This window comes from Microcaecilia unicolor, chromosome 4, assembly GCF_901765095.1.
Source record: "Microcaecilia unicolor chromosome 4, aMicUni1.1, whole genome shotgun sequence".
Taxonomy (NCBI): Eukaryota; Metazoa; Chordata; class Amphibia; order Gymnophiona; family Siphonopidae; genus Microcaecilia; species Microcaecilia unicolor.
Genome location: NC_044034.1, coordinates 281,989,177 through 282,003,849, shown reverse-complemented (window position 1 = coordinate 282,003,849; position 14,673 = coordinate 281,989,177). Strand labels below are relative to the sequence as shown.

Below are 14,673 nucleotides of genomic sequence, written 5' to 3'. Positions count from 1 at the left end.
GACCCTGCTTGTTTACTGACATACTCTACTGTCTGCTGCCTGCCCAGACCCAGCTTGGTTCCTGGCTTACTCTGCTGCTGGCTGCCTGCTCTGCTCCAGCTGGGTTCCTGGCTCCTTCATCCTGCTGGTCCCTGTAGTTCTGCTTTCCTGCCCTGCCAGTAAGTCCTGCCGACCGCCCGCACTCTGGGGCTCAACCCCTGAGGAACGGTGGTTAGGTGCAGGTGAAGTTTGGGCTATTTCCGGTCCAGTTGGTGCCAGCCTGAGCTGCCTCGGCGGCAGCCTTTGTCTGGGAGTTCTGGCCCGGCGTGCCGGGAAGTCTGTTCTGCCTGTCCTATGTTTGGGTGATTCTCCTGCCGCTGCTGCTACTTGGCAGTGGCCCAAGGGCTCACTAACCCAGAAGTACCGATAGAAGCGTGATAATCCCCCAAATTATATATATGGCTCCCAGATCTATGCATGTTGCCGTGATGCATGCACATATTGAATAAATAACGAGCTATAAACCATCAATAATTGGGTACTAACAACCAATTACTGATGTTAATTGTCATCTATTAGAATTTGCACATGCATCTGGCTGCATGCTATTTTATAAGGCAGGGCACCTAACTCCCATAATGTGTACCTGAAAACGGGGCAAAGTTATGGGCGTGTTAGGGGCATTCCAAAATGTTACACGTGTACTTACAAAATACGGGGTCTGCTTGCACAACGTGGACACCAGCACTGACACAAGGTTTCAGCAGGTGTTAGTCTAGTGCCTAAAGTTTGGGCGCAGAAATTGGCATTAAGCGCAATTCTATAAAGGGCACATACTTTTTATAGAATTATGCTTAGCACAGATCATTTCTGGTGCCCATTTTTTAGCACGATTTATAGAATTTCCCCTATATGTAATATCTCATTTGGGGGTATGTTTACTAAGGCGTGTTAGCGTTTAACGCGCCTTAAATTTTAAAACGCTAACGCACCCATAGCACCGCTTAGTAAACCTAGCCCTTGGGACTAGTAAGATAATTTATCAATTTAAATAATTTGGTCTGATTCACCATATGAGAGTAATAATCCTTTCTTACATTTTAACAATCATTTATACAATTTTATAGCTGTTCTCCATTCGAGCCTATCAGATTCAAATTTAGTTTTCCTCAATCTCCTTTCTAAATTTCTGCAGTGTTGTTTAATTTAACAGTCCCTCATTACAAAATGGAGTCACCCTTCTTCTACAAGTTCTATCTTTGGTGCAATCTCATCTAATATCTCCTTACTTATAGAATTCCAATTGTCAACTATGTTGCATGCATTCTCATTTTCCAGTGAAGTATATTAAATCTATTCCAGAATTCGCCAACATTTATTTTCCCCTTAGTAAGGTAGGAAGTCTTAACAGGCAATTGCTTTCTGCCATTTTCTTTCCATAAAATTACAAAATCTAATAAGTATCTGAGCATGGGACTGGTTTCCACAAGATGGATTCAATCAATACATTTTGAGAAAAATGATTCATATTGGCAACCAGATCCAAATGGTGTCCCTTCTCATGAGATATTAGGGGAATTAGCCAAACAAGATTTACTCATTTCCATTCCTCAAAGACCACAAGAAGATTTGATTGTCAGGATATCTAAAACGAATACTCAGATGCATGTAATTGATTCAGGAATCTACCTAATTTGCATAATGTGGTTAGCCTGAAAGGCTCAACTGTTAGTTTCAACAGCCAGAAGTTTAGGGGAGGGCTGCACTGCATTATCTTTAGGTAAGTGATGGGAAATAGAGTTGTGCTAAACTTCCTCCATTTTTTCATAAACTTCAGAAAACAAAATTCAACCAAAAAAACCTCTCTACATTCTCTGGAACTGAATGGAAAGGGGAAACACTCTTCCAGTTAAATACCATTGATCCCCTAGCTTTAGTCCTATACCTGAACAGAACTGAGGAGCAAAGAGAGGAAGGGCATCATTAATATCACTCCCTCATGAGGATCCTCTGCTTTTTGGGAGGAGGAGGAAAGGAAAGCCAAGTGGCTGTTATACATGTGCTGATGGTGCTTCAGAGCAGCACTGAAGAAAGCTAGTAAACCCATCTCCCCCCCTCCCCCAAGTGTACTCATATCTTCATAGTATGTGGGGTATCGCAATGTAGCTACCAGTGAATTGGCTTGCAAAAACAGTCATATACAGTGAGCATGTGATTTACTGAGGTCTTTTTCTCCTATCACAAGAAAGGTATTTAATGAATAAAAGACAACAGATTTCATAACCACTCATTTTTTTCAAACCATATCAGGGGTGTGCTGGTAAATTTTTAACAACAGGCTCTCTATCCGAGCATAGCTGGCCCTGAAATTTGGGGGGAGGGGGAATACATGCCTCTCTCTCCCCTCCCTTGTGCGGGCACCTAGGCATACCTTTGCTGAGCCTCACTAGCCAATAAATGGACTGCCACCATTCTCTGCTGCTTGTTTCTGGCTCTGAGCAGCATGATGGAACCTTCTTGCGCTTGCATGAAAAGTCCCAGCCTGATGCTCAGAGTCAGAAACAAGGAGCAGGAAGCAGCAGCAGTCTATTTACTTAGCTGCTGGGGCCAGCATCACTGCCAGCAATGTAAAAGAGAATTCAGGAGGGGGCCCAAGCCCACATTTTGGGAGTCAGTTGTTAAAGTAGCCATGGGGAGGCCTACTTTAACAACCGGCTCCCAAAATTCTTAAAAACTTAACAAACGGCTCTCGCGAGCCCGTGAGAGCCTGCTCCAGCACATCACTGGACCATATTGGGTGATGTGCTTGAACAATTTTTTTGGTCTGATTATATTTATTCCATCAGTGGAAGCCCTGACAACTGGTCAGACCAAGAGATAGGAAATGTCCTCGGTGTTCACTGGGGCCTGCAACCGAACTCAGAAGTACCCGTTCCCTTCTTCCTTATCTCCTCTCTGCCTCTCAACCATCTCCCACCTGCTGGAAACACTGCTCTACCAGTATATCTAGCAGAGCTGAGCAAATTTGCTGTGTCTCCGCCTGCTGGAATGAACGTAAATTACACTGGCTTAGATCGGTCTGGCAGGGACAAAGAGGAACTATGAGCCCAATATTCAGAATACAGGAGGTAGCCGGGCTGCTTTCCATGGTTGGCGCTGAGCCCAGATATTCAATGTCAGGCCGTTTCTGGTGACCGGCATTGAATATTTGGGTGTATTTTGGCTGGTTTAAATTTAACCAATCAAGCCAATATTCAGCATTGGCCAGTTAAGTTTAAACCGTCCAAAGATATACTTGCTATTTTCACAGCCAGATTTGGCTGCCAAATTTAGCCGGCAATGCACTGATTATCAGCGAATAGCTGGTTATATCGCCCAAATAACTGGCTATCCACTAAGTGCTAACCGGCAGTATTCAGCAAGAGATAGCTGGCTATCTCCTGCTGAATATCACCGGATAGTAAGTCAAGTACCATTTAACCGGCTAGGTGCTGTTCCTGGCTGGTTAAATGATTTTAAATATTGTCCGGAGTGCACCTTAACACTTTTCAAATCTTGCCCCATTCATCCTAATGATACTAGAATGTATTTTAATTTCATATTTTTGTTGAATATCCAACAAAAGACTAAAACTTACTTGTGAAGGTATCTAATCTCGCCACATCAGTTCAGCAAAAATAATCAGACCCTTACCATGGCATTTCTGTAACAAAGAAACCAGAAACTGAGACCTCTTCTAGCAATATTTTCTGTAATGATAGTCTGTAATTGACTATGGGCCCTGTTTACTAAGGCGCATTAGCATTTTTAACACGCCTACAATTTTTGTGTAGGCACCTATAAGGATATTGTAAGTGCATACACAGTTATTTAGATTGTAAGCTCTTTTGAGCAGGGACTGTCTCTTTGTATCAGGTGTTCAGCGTTGCGTGCGTCTGGTAGCGCTATACAAATGCTAATAATAATACGCGTACATAGTTAACGCGCGTTAAAGATCCTAATGTGCCTATAACGCTGCTTAGTAAGCAGGGCCCTATGTCTAGTCTGTCAACTCATACAACAGATAATATACTCAAACAAAACAGAGTTGATTTAATTATGCTCTACTGATTAGTTGAATGTATAGGCATGGATATTTTAAGCACACAAGTTGAATTATGCTCCCCCAATCTTCCTACACCTTAACTCTCCCTATCTCCTTCCTGTCTCCTTTCCTTTTGCACATCTCTGTTTACCTCTCCATGTTCAATTTACATATCCTTAAAAGCCCACTATGCTATGTTTACTACAATTTGTAATATTCTCATTCAAAACTTGTAATTCTATTTACTATGTAAGCCGCATTGAACCTGTTATGTGTGGGAAAGCGCGGGGTACAAATGTAATAAATAAATCATTACAGAGTTCTACCAAGTGTTTACTAGGGGAGATGCTTAAAAAAATTATGAATGCAATTTGCACATTGAAGAAAGTTCTGGCATGCATATAGTGTGTACAACAGGCATAAATGTGTTAAAAAAACAAGGAAAACAATAATAGCAAAAAACTCTGTTTAAAAGGATGACCAACTTTTTTAAATACCCAAAGTACCTATAGATAAATTGTTTTAAAAGAGTACTGCAATAGTATATAAATCAAGGTTACTAGTTTCCATTCCCCAAGGACCACAAGCAGGTCTGATTGCCAGGATATGTAAAACGAATGCTCAGACATAAAATTCATTCAGGAATCTGCCTCATTTGCATACTGTGGTTAGCCTAAAAGGTACAACTGTTGGTGTCAACAGCTAAAAGTTTAGGGGAGGGCTGCATTGCATTATCTTTAGGTAAGTGATGTGCAATAGAGAAGTTTTGTTTTTTCCCCCAATATCAACACAAACAGAAAATGATATAGTCTGGCTGCAGTGGTATTTCTCCAAACAATAAACTATGCCTTCGGAAGGGGGCTACCAATGGCATTTGTCCATTTGCACTTTGTCACAAATTTGCCAACTATGGGATTTCTCTGATGTTGCAGAATGACTTCTTTCTCACCTACACAACACAGACAGCCCTATGATAATGTAAGACCATAACAGGTAAACAAAGTCTAAAGACAGCAATTTCTTTCAAGGTTGAAATATCATTTTATTGTTTAAAATCAGTGTCCAGAAAACGTTTTTGATATTTGGTTAATGAGCATGCAGTGTAATGTATCCCTTTGAGGCAGACAGAGGGAAGCTTGATTGGGATTGGTAGCATGGAATGTTGCTGCTCTCTGGGATTCTGCCAAGTACTTGTGAACTGAATTTGCCACTGTTGGAACAGGATACTGGGCTAGAAGGACTACTGATCTGATGGTGACCCAGTATGGCTATTCTTATGTTCTTATGAGTTTATCGACTTTTCTCTGGATTTATCATGCAAATAACTGATTTTCCCACTGTTCTGCCCATTCTTCACTTTCTATGCAGAATGCTATACAGTATATTCATTTATTTCTTGAAAAAAAAAAAAAAAAACGTGTCTCACATCCTAGGGCTGTACATTTCGTGAGGGTGTATTTGGTTCATATGGACACCTAGAACTAAAGTGTATGCAGCTTGCATGCACAATGCAAGCAATCAGTTTTCATATGCAGAAACCACAAATAACTGAAAAATTGTTTTAAATTAGTTTAAAATGAAAACAAAACTTTTTTTTTGTTTTGGCCACACACACATCCCTATCATACACTATCTGCTGTCTTTGTATATTACAGTACTGTAATGTATCTGAATGTTTTCACAATTCTAACGTACTACTTTGTACCTGTACAATCATCCATTGATACTTTTTCTTAATGGGCCTGTTTGCAAAGGGGTGGAATTGGAGATGGCCTTGTGATGGACCTCAAAGCTCTCCAGTATTCCCTTTTACTAAGCCACAGTAGGCACTACTGCGGGACGTGCTGAGGCATCCTGCGGTAGTGTGGCGATCGTCATCAGATAATCCTGCACTAAAAAATATCTTCTATTTTTTGGTGTGGGTGGCATGTCTATGGGCAAAGAGTAGATGTGCCCTGCACTAATTGGGTAGCATCGAAACATTGCTGCATGCTACCCGATTAGTGCGGGTGTCCTTATGACCTAGTAAATAAGTGGTAATGGCCATGTGCTAATTAGGAAATTTCACATGGCCATTTTACAAACCCATTGCTTGAAAATGATGAGCCCTCCATGATACCAGGGGGCCCTAGCAGTTCGCTCGTTTGGCTGTGTTTGAATTGGGGGGAGAGGAGCCAAAGCCTGGCCACGCAAATTTAGAACTTAAGAGTCATTCCATGAGGAGACAGCCTCCTCCAGAGGAAGCTCAAGGAACAAAGTGGGGAAAGAGGTAAACAAGGGAGGGAAGGAATTAGGGTCATGTGGATGCTGGGGAGGTATAGGGTCTTTGGAAGCTAACAGGTAACTTAGAAGGGGGATAGGTAGAAAGAAGTGGTCATACCAAGGGACTGGTAAAGAGAAGAAACCTCAAAGTGAAGATCTAGAGGTTTGTTTTAGCAGTGCGAAATCAAAGATATGGCTAGCTTTTTTTTTTTTAGCACGTGCTAAAAATTAGCATGCACTAACGCTAGAGACGCCCATATATGCCTATGGGTGTCTCTAGCGTTAACGCATGCTAAGAACAGTAGCACACCTTAGTAAACAGGGCCCTAAGTTTTCTACCCTCCTTCCCCTCTTATTTTCTGAAATTAGCTAATTGTTAATTTTTTTTTAATGATGCAATATATACCACTAATCAGGTTCAAGGTTACCTGTGCTCATTGATTCAATAAAGATTAAAGCCCTTGACCTAAAAGGAAGCAGAGTGAAGTAATTTTTCACCCCTAAATTTAAAAAAAAATGCTATATATGTATCTCTCATTACACATTTCTCCCAATTATTGATAGGCAGCCACAGTTTATCAAATGATCATCCCATTCTTTCACTAGCTGAGGTACGCTATACTTCAAAGAATCCATGAGGGTTAAATGTGCTGACCTGTGCAAGAACAAACAGGTTAACAAAATAACTGTGGAAAAAAAAAACTAGAAAAAACAGACACAGGAGAGCCTGACTAAACAGTTATAAAGGCCAGAAGTATAGACAGTTGGCCCTGATTTCAAAACATCTCCTTGGCACCATGGCATTTTTATCTGATCCCTGAAAATGTTCAAAAATGTTCCAGGCTTTAGCTTGTCTGTTCAAGCCAGTAGTAAAGGCTGTTGCTATAGTTACCATTTTACATAATTCTGATAAAGATGATTTAAGAGCAACCTAGCAGGTCAGAAAAGATGCTACGCTGCAAAGAAATAAGCATAACCATGCAGAAAAGAAGTACTTCTGCAAGCCTGGAAAAAGGCAGTTGGCCTCTCTTCCTAAGGCTGGTAGCAAGGAGGAAGTTAGAAATTAGCCTTACGTTATTATTGATGAAGAAAATTAATACAAATTTCCTTCCTGAGATGGGGGAACAAGCATGGAGAAGGGATAGAGTTTACAGTAACCCTCAGCCTGAACCCTGGTTGGACTTCCAGCAGGTAACAAAAGCAATGTCACCCAAGTTGCTCCCCTGACTCCATGGGGACATCAGCCTGCTCTTAGCACTGTCCTTTACACATTTTAAGGCCTCTAGTAATTTGATCACCTGGCCACAGCCTCTCAGCTTTCCTATTCTGTTTTTGCCTGTATCCGTCAAGTTGGGGTGAAATGGAATGAAGTATTTCAGTGTCCAAGGCACACAGCAGAAAATCCATCTTCCTAACACCGCCCAAAGTTCTTTGCCAAAGCAAACCAGAAGCATCATCAAAGTATTCAGCACCTAGTTCCAGCCCTGGGTAGACCGGAAGCCAGGGGCGTAGCCAGACAACAAATTTTGGGTGGTCCTAGGCAAGAAGTGGGTGGGCACCAAGTGTTCTTCTCTCCTCCACCACCAAAAAAATATCTCAACACGCTTCTTTCCACCTTGGCAGTTTGCAGCAGGCATGCGCTGAAAACTGAGAATGTGCAGGTGCCAGTATCATGGAGAGTAGTGTTTTCGTTACCATCAGGGGGAAGTGTTCAGCTGGTGGACCTTGGAATCTCCACTAGCTACCACTAAACATGTGCTACTATTAGATGGGCCTGAGCCCTAGGCCCACTTGTGGCTATACGTTAAAAGACAAATGTAATTTATTGTTAAGAACCAATTAAAAAATTAACGATCTGCTCTGTTCATTTTCCATCTTGGAGTTTGCAGACCGTCTGCCTTTGTGCTTTCTTGGACCCCCACTTGTGGCTACGCCACTGCTGGAAGCCCCTCCTTCTCGAGGAATGCTGTCATTACCACTATAGAAATCTTTAGGGCTGAGACATACCAAAGAGCAATACTTGGAACTGGAAATGAAGACCTAGTATTTATCTATTTATATACGTAAAATATATGCTGCAAATCAAAATTTCCTAAGTGGCTTACAGGAAATTTAAGGAGTCTCTGAAAATCCTGCTATATAATTAACGTGCAAATATGCTTCACTCAAGTCCAAGGAAATCTGGAACTGCCCCACCCTCAAGGCTATGATCATCAACCACGATGACTATATCCAAAAGTGCAATACCTGCAGGAAGTGTTGCACTGCCTAAAATCTAGAATTGTTACAAGATACTCCATTTTTCTCATAGCATCCAAGAAAGGGAAAGGGGGATAGGGGAATGGGACTTGACATACTGCCCGAGGTTTTTTTGCAACTACATTCAAAGCCGTTTACGTATATTTAGGTACTTATTTTGTACTAGGGGCAATGGAGGGTTAAGTAACTTGCCCAGAGTCAGAAGGAGCTGCAGTGGGAATTGAACTCAGTTCCCCAGGATCAAAGTCCACTGCACTAGCCACTAGGCTACTCCTCCACTATGTAGGTATCAACCTACATAGTGCAAGGTTTATGGCCTTCAACTGTAAAATCTACTCCAAAGTTATTTTCAGCGCCTAATATTGTGATTCGGAAAATCTGAAGCTGCCTGCAAACTGGAACCACCTAAGCATGAATTCCTGACCCATAGCTAGAAGGCCTTGACCCTATGTGAGGTCTTGACTTTCCTTGTCAACTCCTTCAGGAGTCCCAAAGGACTGACTTGTGCCCACAAACCTAATCCATGTTGTTTAGCTGCCTTTATAAAGTCTTGAATCTCCGAGTGCCTCTTCCAAGAAACAATTCTGGTGGATACCCAAATTCTATACTCCAGTAGGCTTATTTGGATGTGGCACATTTTTGTCTGGTTATACAATCTATCATCCTTTTGCTTCTTGATTATCGTAATGGGATATATTTTGCGTTCGGCACCTAACCCTTACCGTTCAGTGAATCCAGACTGCCCCAATTTGACTGCCCCTATCGGACCGACCATTCACTTGTCTATTAGATTGTAAGCTCTTTGAGCAGGGACTGTCTCTCTTTGTTAAATTGTACAGCGCTGCATAACCCTAGTAGCGCTCTAGAAATGTTAAGTAGTAGAAGTACCTAATGAGTTTGCAATGTGTACAGAATGTGGCTGTTCGTTTTATGGCCCCTGAAGTATGACATTTTTGCTTTTTATTCTATGCATCTCCCATCACTTACCTGTTATTGCCTACCTGAAATTTAAGGGGCTGATATTCAGACTATGGGAGTTAGACGGGCTAACTCCCACGGTTGGCACTAATGCCGGATATTTATTTATTACATTTGTACCCCGCTCTTTCCCACATACAGCAGGTCCAGTGCGGCTTACATAGTAAAAGAAAGAATCTTACATGGTAAAGAATACAGTAAAAACAAGGAAATGTAGGAACAGTATTATAAATTGTGATGATCATAACTACTTACAATCAATGCCAGACCGTTTCTGGTGACTGGCATTGAGTATCTGGTTTATTTTTGGCCAGCCAAAGATATTTCACTGTTTGACGCAGCCAAATATGGCCACTAAACCAGGGATGTTCAGTGGGGGATAGCCGGTTACCCCTGCTGAATATTGGTGGATAGCCAATTAAGCGCTATTTAACTGGTCAGCAGCCATTCTGGCCAGTTAAATAGCGCTGAATATCGGGCGGATAGACTTTATTCTGATATTTAGGGCATTTAATGGATTTGTTCTGGTTTACTTGCAGAATATAACACAGAGATAAATCCACAGGGAGCTTTGAGATCAGAGCAGCACCCACCCCCCACCCCCGCGACAGCCCCCTGTACATGGCCAGTTCTGGTCATTTTTACTGACCTGAAGCGCCATTCTCCCTCCAGCACCGGCAATTCCCATAGCCAGCCTTCTGCCAGCGCGCGTCGTCGGAGCCTCTTCTCAGGCGAGTCCCACCTACTCTGCAACTTCCTGTTTTCCGCAAAGGTGGGACGCAGGAAGTTGTAGAGTAGGCGGGACGTGCCTGAGAAGAGGCCCCGACGACACGCGCTGGCAGAAGGCTGGCTATGGGAATCGCTGGTGCTAGAGGGAGAACGGCACTTCAGGGCAGTAAAAGTGAGCAGACCACGCAGACGGGGCGAGCGGGCAGAAGAGGCTGGGCAGGCCTGGAGCAAAAGTGGCTGGGCCTGGGCCCGTCCAGGCCCACCCGTGGCTACGCCCCTGGATCAGAGGGTCAAGAGTTGCTGGTTGTTCCCTCAGCATATATGTTTCTTAAGTAGACACTCATTCCCATGCTTTTGCCTATGCAGCTCCTGCTCTTTGGACTGCTTTGTTACTACATTTAAGGGTTGAAGGAGACTATCTGAAGTTCAGGAAATTGATTCGGCCTTTGGGTCTTTTTAGTAGAATTTTTTGTACAGTCTTTTCTGTTATGTTTGTTTACTGTCTGTTTTTATTGCCATTGCATATTCTTTTCTGTACAACACAAAAGAATACTGATTTGTAGCCTATAATAGATGAACTTTTCCAGTTCACTTTTAAAATTACTTTATCACTGCAAGCTGGAACACCTGCAAAGATGAAGAAATGTTCTCCCTGCTGCCTTAGAGAGAACAGACCAGCTGGTTTCCTGATGTGAGGAGAACAGCCAGTGAAAGCTATTACCTAATAAAACTCCCTGGCCCCAATCCTAGCACAATGGATAAAAGTAGACCCTCAAGAGCTTAAGCAAGAGCTAACTTCCTCAATTCCTTGCTGCACCAGCCAGATGTCTCCCTGGTTGGAGACAGAGAATACTAAATGTTTTCCTGCTGCACCTACATACATACATAGGGAAGGTGAACAATTTTGCTCCATTTCCATCTGATGTAACTCATTAGCCTGGCAGGTGTGAGAAAGATGTGCTGCGTACGCCTTGTAGCGCTATAGAAATGCTAAATAGTTGTAGTAGTAGGGTGCATACATTTTGGGTGCATACATTTTCAAAAATAGTCATCTGTACAGCACATACTACTACTACTTAACATTTCTAAAGGCTACATCTTAGTTATAAATTCTGTATTAAGCAGGAAGCAGAGGGGGGAGGGGCCAGCATATCCCTGTCCCTTCACATTTCTGTAAAACGACAAAAAAATACCATTAAGTCATTCATTAGTACTGTATTATAGCCGTTATGATTCAGTCACTGTTTCAGGAAAATTGAAAGAGGAGGAATAAGAGGTTGTTTACAGAATGCAAAGCACCACGTTTCTACATTTCAAACTGGGTCCACTGCTTGGACTGGAAAGCTCAGAGCAGTATGTAAACTTTCTGCTGGAGATAATAATTACAGGTTCTAAAAGTCCTATCCTGACAGGCATTAGGGTATGTTTTACGTAGAAAATAAAGCTGAATATTAAGTTTTATGGTCCATGCTGTCCTCGCCTGGCTTTTAGGTCTACAAAGAAATGCTTGCAGTCTGCTACTACTGAGTGCAGTTTGAAGGGAAGACAGTTGCTGTATATAAAAATAATATCAATACGAATTAGCTATGGAAAACCTACTTAGCTCGTTCCATTTTATGATCTCCTGACATTTTTTAAACGCGGGGTTTAACGACGCAAAGGTGAATTAATCATACTTTGTACTTTTCTCTTTTACTATTTCCGTGCTGAAGGATCACATTTGCAGTAAAATTACTGTCGAAAAACATTTCTTTTGCTTCCTCTTGTATTTTGCCTCTTACCTAGTAATGCAGAGCTTACTGTTTACAACACTGCACTGGTGAATGCAAGCTCAGCTGTAAGTTTGTATGATCTGAACTCCGGTTAGCACGAGACAGGGTAGCCTGATAGCCATTACTAAGAATGAATAAGGAAGTGACACAACCACAGGCTGCAGCAAGCCTTCTTCTTAAAGGCACAGTACCTAAATTTTCAAAACCTTGCGACAAACATGTAAATAATAAAACATTTTTATTGGTGCCACTTACAATTTAATTTGAGCCTAAAGTAACTAATGTGCATTTATTACCATTTGAAGCATATGGCTCCAGAAAAAGGAGGACGGATTGAGCCAGCCGGGTTTTACTTCCATTGCTTTCAATGGCTCAATCCGTCCTCTTTTTTCTGGAGCCATATGCTACCCCTAAACATATTCCACAGGCATGTTTAAACTTCTTATAGAGAGGGGAGGAATGGCCTACTACTGGCTGTAACAATGAGCTGCAAGCAAGCCAATAAAATTGGGACTCATTGTTTTTATTTAAATCCAGAAATTTTTTTATTAATATATGCATGGATGGCATCTCTGTGGTTTTGGTGTTTTTGCACAAATTACCCAGTCCCAGCCTGGAGATTAAGGACAGTCCTGGATTTCTGACCATCCCATCCTGAAGCATTATGCAACTTGCAACACTGATTTCAAAGAGCAGGATCAGGCACTACAAATCCCTGCTTTGGGATGTAAGTTCAAAACCAAGATTGTCACTTGGCATCTTTGAAACAACAGAACAGAAAAACAAACAAAAACAATAACTACACTCCAATAATACAACCTAGATGAGAGACAGTGATCATGTATAGATTGCTCAAACAGAATAGTAGAATAATTCTTCTTATTTAACCATAAGAACATAAGAGTAGCCATATTGGGTCAGACCAATGGTCTATCTAGCCCAGTATCCTGTTTTCCAAACAGTGGCCAAGCCAGGTCACAAGTCCTGGCAGAAACCCAAATTGTGGCAACATTTTATACTACAAATCCCAGGGCAAGCAGTTGCTTCCCATGTCTGTCTCAATAGCAGACTATGGACTTTTCCTCCAGGAATTTGTCCAAACCTTTTTTAAACCGAGATACACTAACGGCTGTTACCACAACCTCTAGCGAAGAGTTCCATAGCTTAACTATTTGTTGAGTGAAAAAATATTTCCTCCTATTTGTTTTAAAAGTATTTCCATGTAACTTCTTCACAAAAGGTATTCACTGGAGTCCATATTTTATTTCCAGAGATGCCAAGGGTGGCCCATCCCAATACTGGAGATTTACTACCTCAGTGCTGGAGATTGAAGGCAAAATGAGTGAGATTTTTCTCAAAGGCCCCAACCATGTCTAAAACTAGTTCTGCCAGAAGCAGATTCCAAAAACTGACATATTCCAGTCAATAAATAGAAAATAAAATTATTTTTTCTATGTTTGTTATCTGGTCATTTTATTTTTCTTATTATCTTGGTCCTAGTCTCTGTTTTCTGCTTTTTTCTTTCAACTGTCTTGTCAGAGTCTCCATGTCCACCATCCATTTTCTTTCTACTTCCCTATCTATCTTACCCAGCATCACCATTGTCTTCCTGCTATGTTGAGCATCTCCCATTTCTGTGTCTCTATTCCCCCTCCTCCTCACGTACCAGCATCTCTCTCTCTCTCTCTCTCTCTCTCTCTCTCTCTCTCATCCCTCCTGTCTCTCCTGGCCAGCATCTGTCCCTTTCCTCCCTCTAGGTGTCATCATCAATGATACGTTGAAACCCTCTGCTCAGTGTGCAGTGGCGGCTAAGAAAGCAAATAGAATGTTAGATATTATTAGGAAAGGAATGGAAAACAAAAATGAGGACATTGTAATGCCTTTGTATCACTCCATGGTGCAACCCCGAATATTGTGTGCAATTCTGGTCACCGCATCTCAAAAAAGATATAGTGGAATTAGAAAAGGTACAGAGAAGGACGACAAAAATGATAAAAGGGGATGGGACAACTTCCCTATGAGGAAAGGCTAAAGTGGCTAGGGCTCTTCAGCTTGGAGAACAGACATGATAGAGGTCTATAAAATAATGAGTGGAATGGAACAGGTAGACATGAATTGCTTGTTTACTCTTTCCAAAAATACTAGGACTAAGGGAATGCAATGAAGCTACAAACTGGTAAATTTAAAACAAATCAGAGAAAATATTTCTTCACTCAATGTATAATTAAACTCTGGAATTTGTTGCCAGAGAATGTAGTAAAAGCAGTGAGCTTAGCAGGGTTAAAAAAAGGTTTGGGTGGCTTCCTAAAAGAAAAGTCCATAAGCCATTATTAAAATGACTTGGGGAAAATCCACTGCTTATTTCTAGGATAAGCAGCATAAAATTTATTGTACTGTTTTGGGATCTTGACAGGTACTTGTGACCTGGATCATAGGCGTTGACTCCGTGGGTGCTCAAGCTACTTTAATAACTGGCTCCCAAAATTTGGGCTCGGGTCCCCTCTCATCATCGTTATCCTCCTGCTCCCTCTGTGGCTAGTTTGTGCATCTTCTCTCCCCACTGCCCCCCCATACAGCACCTCTCTGACTCACCTCTGCACTTGCTCTTTT

The 14,673-nt window shown here is 41.8% G+C and overlaps 1 protein-coding gene across 3 annotated transcripts in view; it reads right to left on the bottom strand.

The window, feature by feature from the left end:
- The window catches only part of PNPLA4 (patatin like phospholipase domain containing 4), a 116,598-nt gene extending 104,412 nt beyond the window's left edge, over positions 1 to 12,186 (bottom strand). For 2 of the 3 annotated variants that reach the window (XM_030201629.1, XM_030201632.1), the window contains exons 1-2: positions 12,073 to 12,186; positions 3,617 to 3,682 (exon numbers count right to left, since the gene is read on the bottom strand). The gene's annotated coding sequence lies outside the window, so the exon portion shown is untranslated. The remainder of the gene's footprint in view (positions 1 to 3,616; positions 3,683 to 12,072) is intronic. The other variant, XM_030201631.1, reaches the window with a different exon arrangement.
- Between the last annotated feature and the right edge of the window lie 2,487 nt (positions 12,187 to 14,673).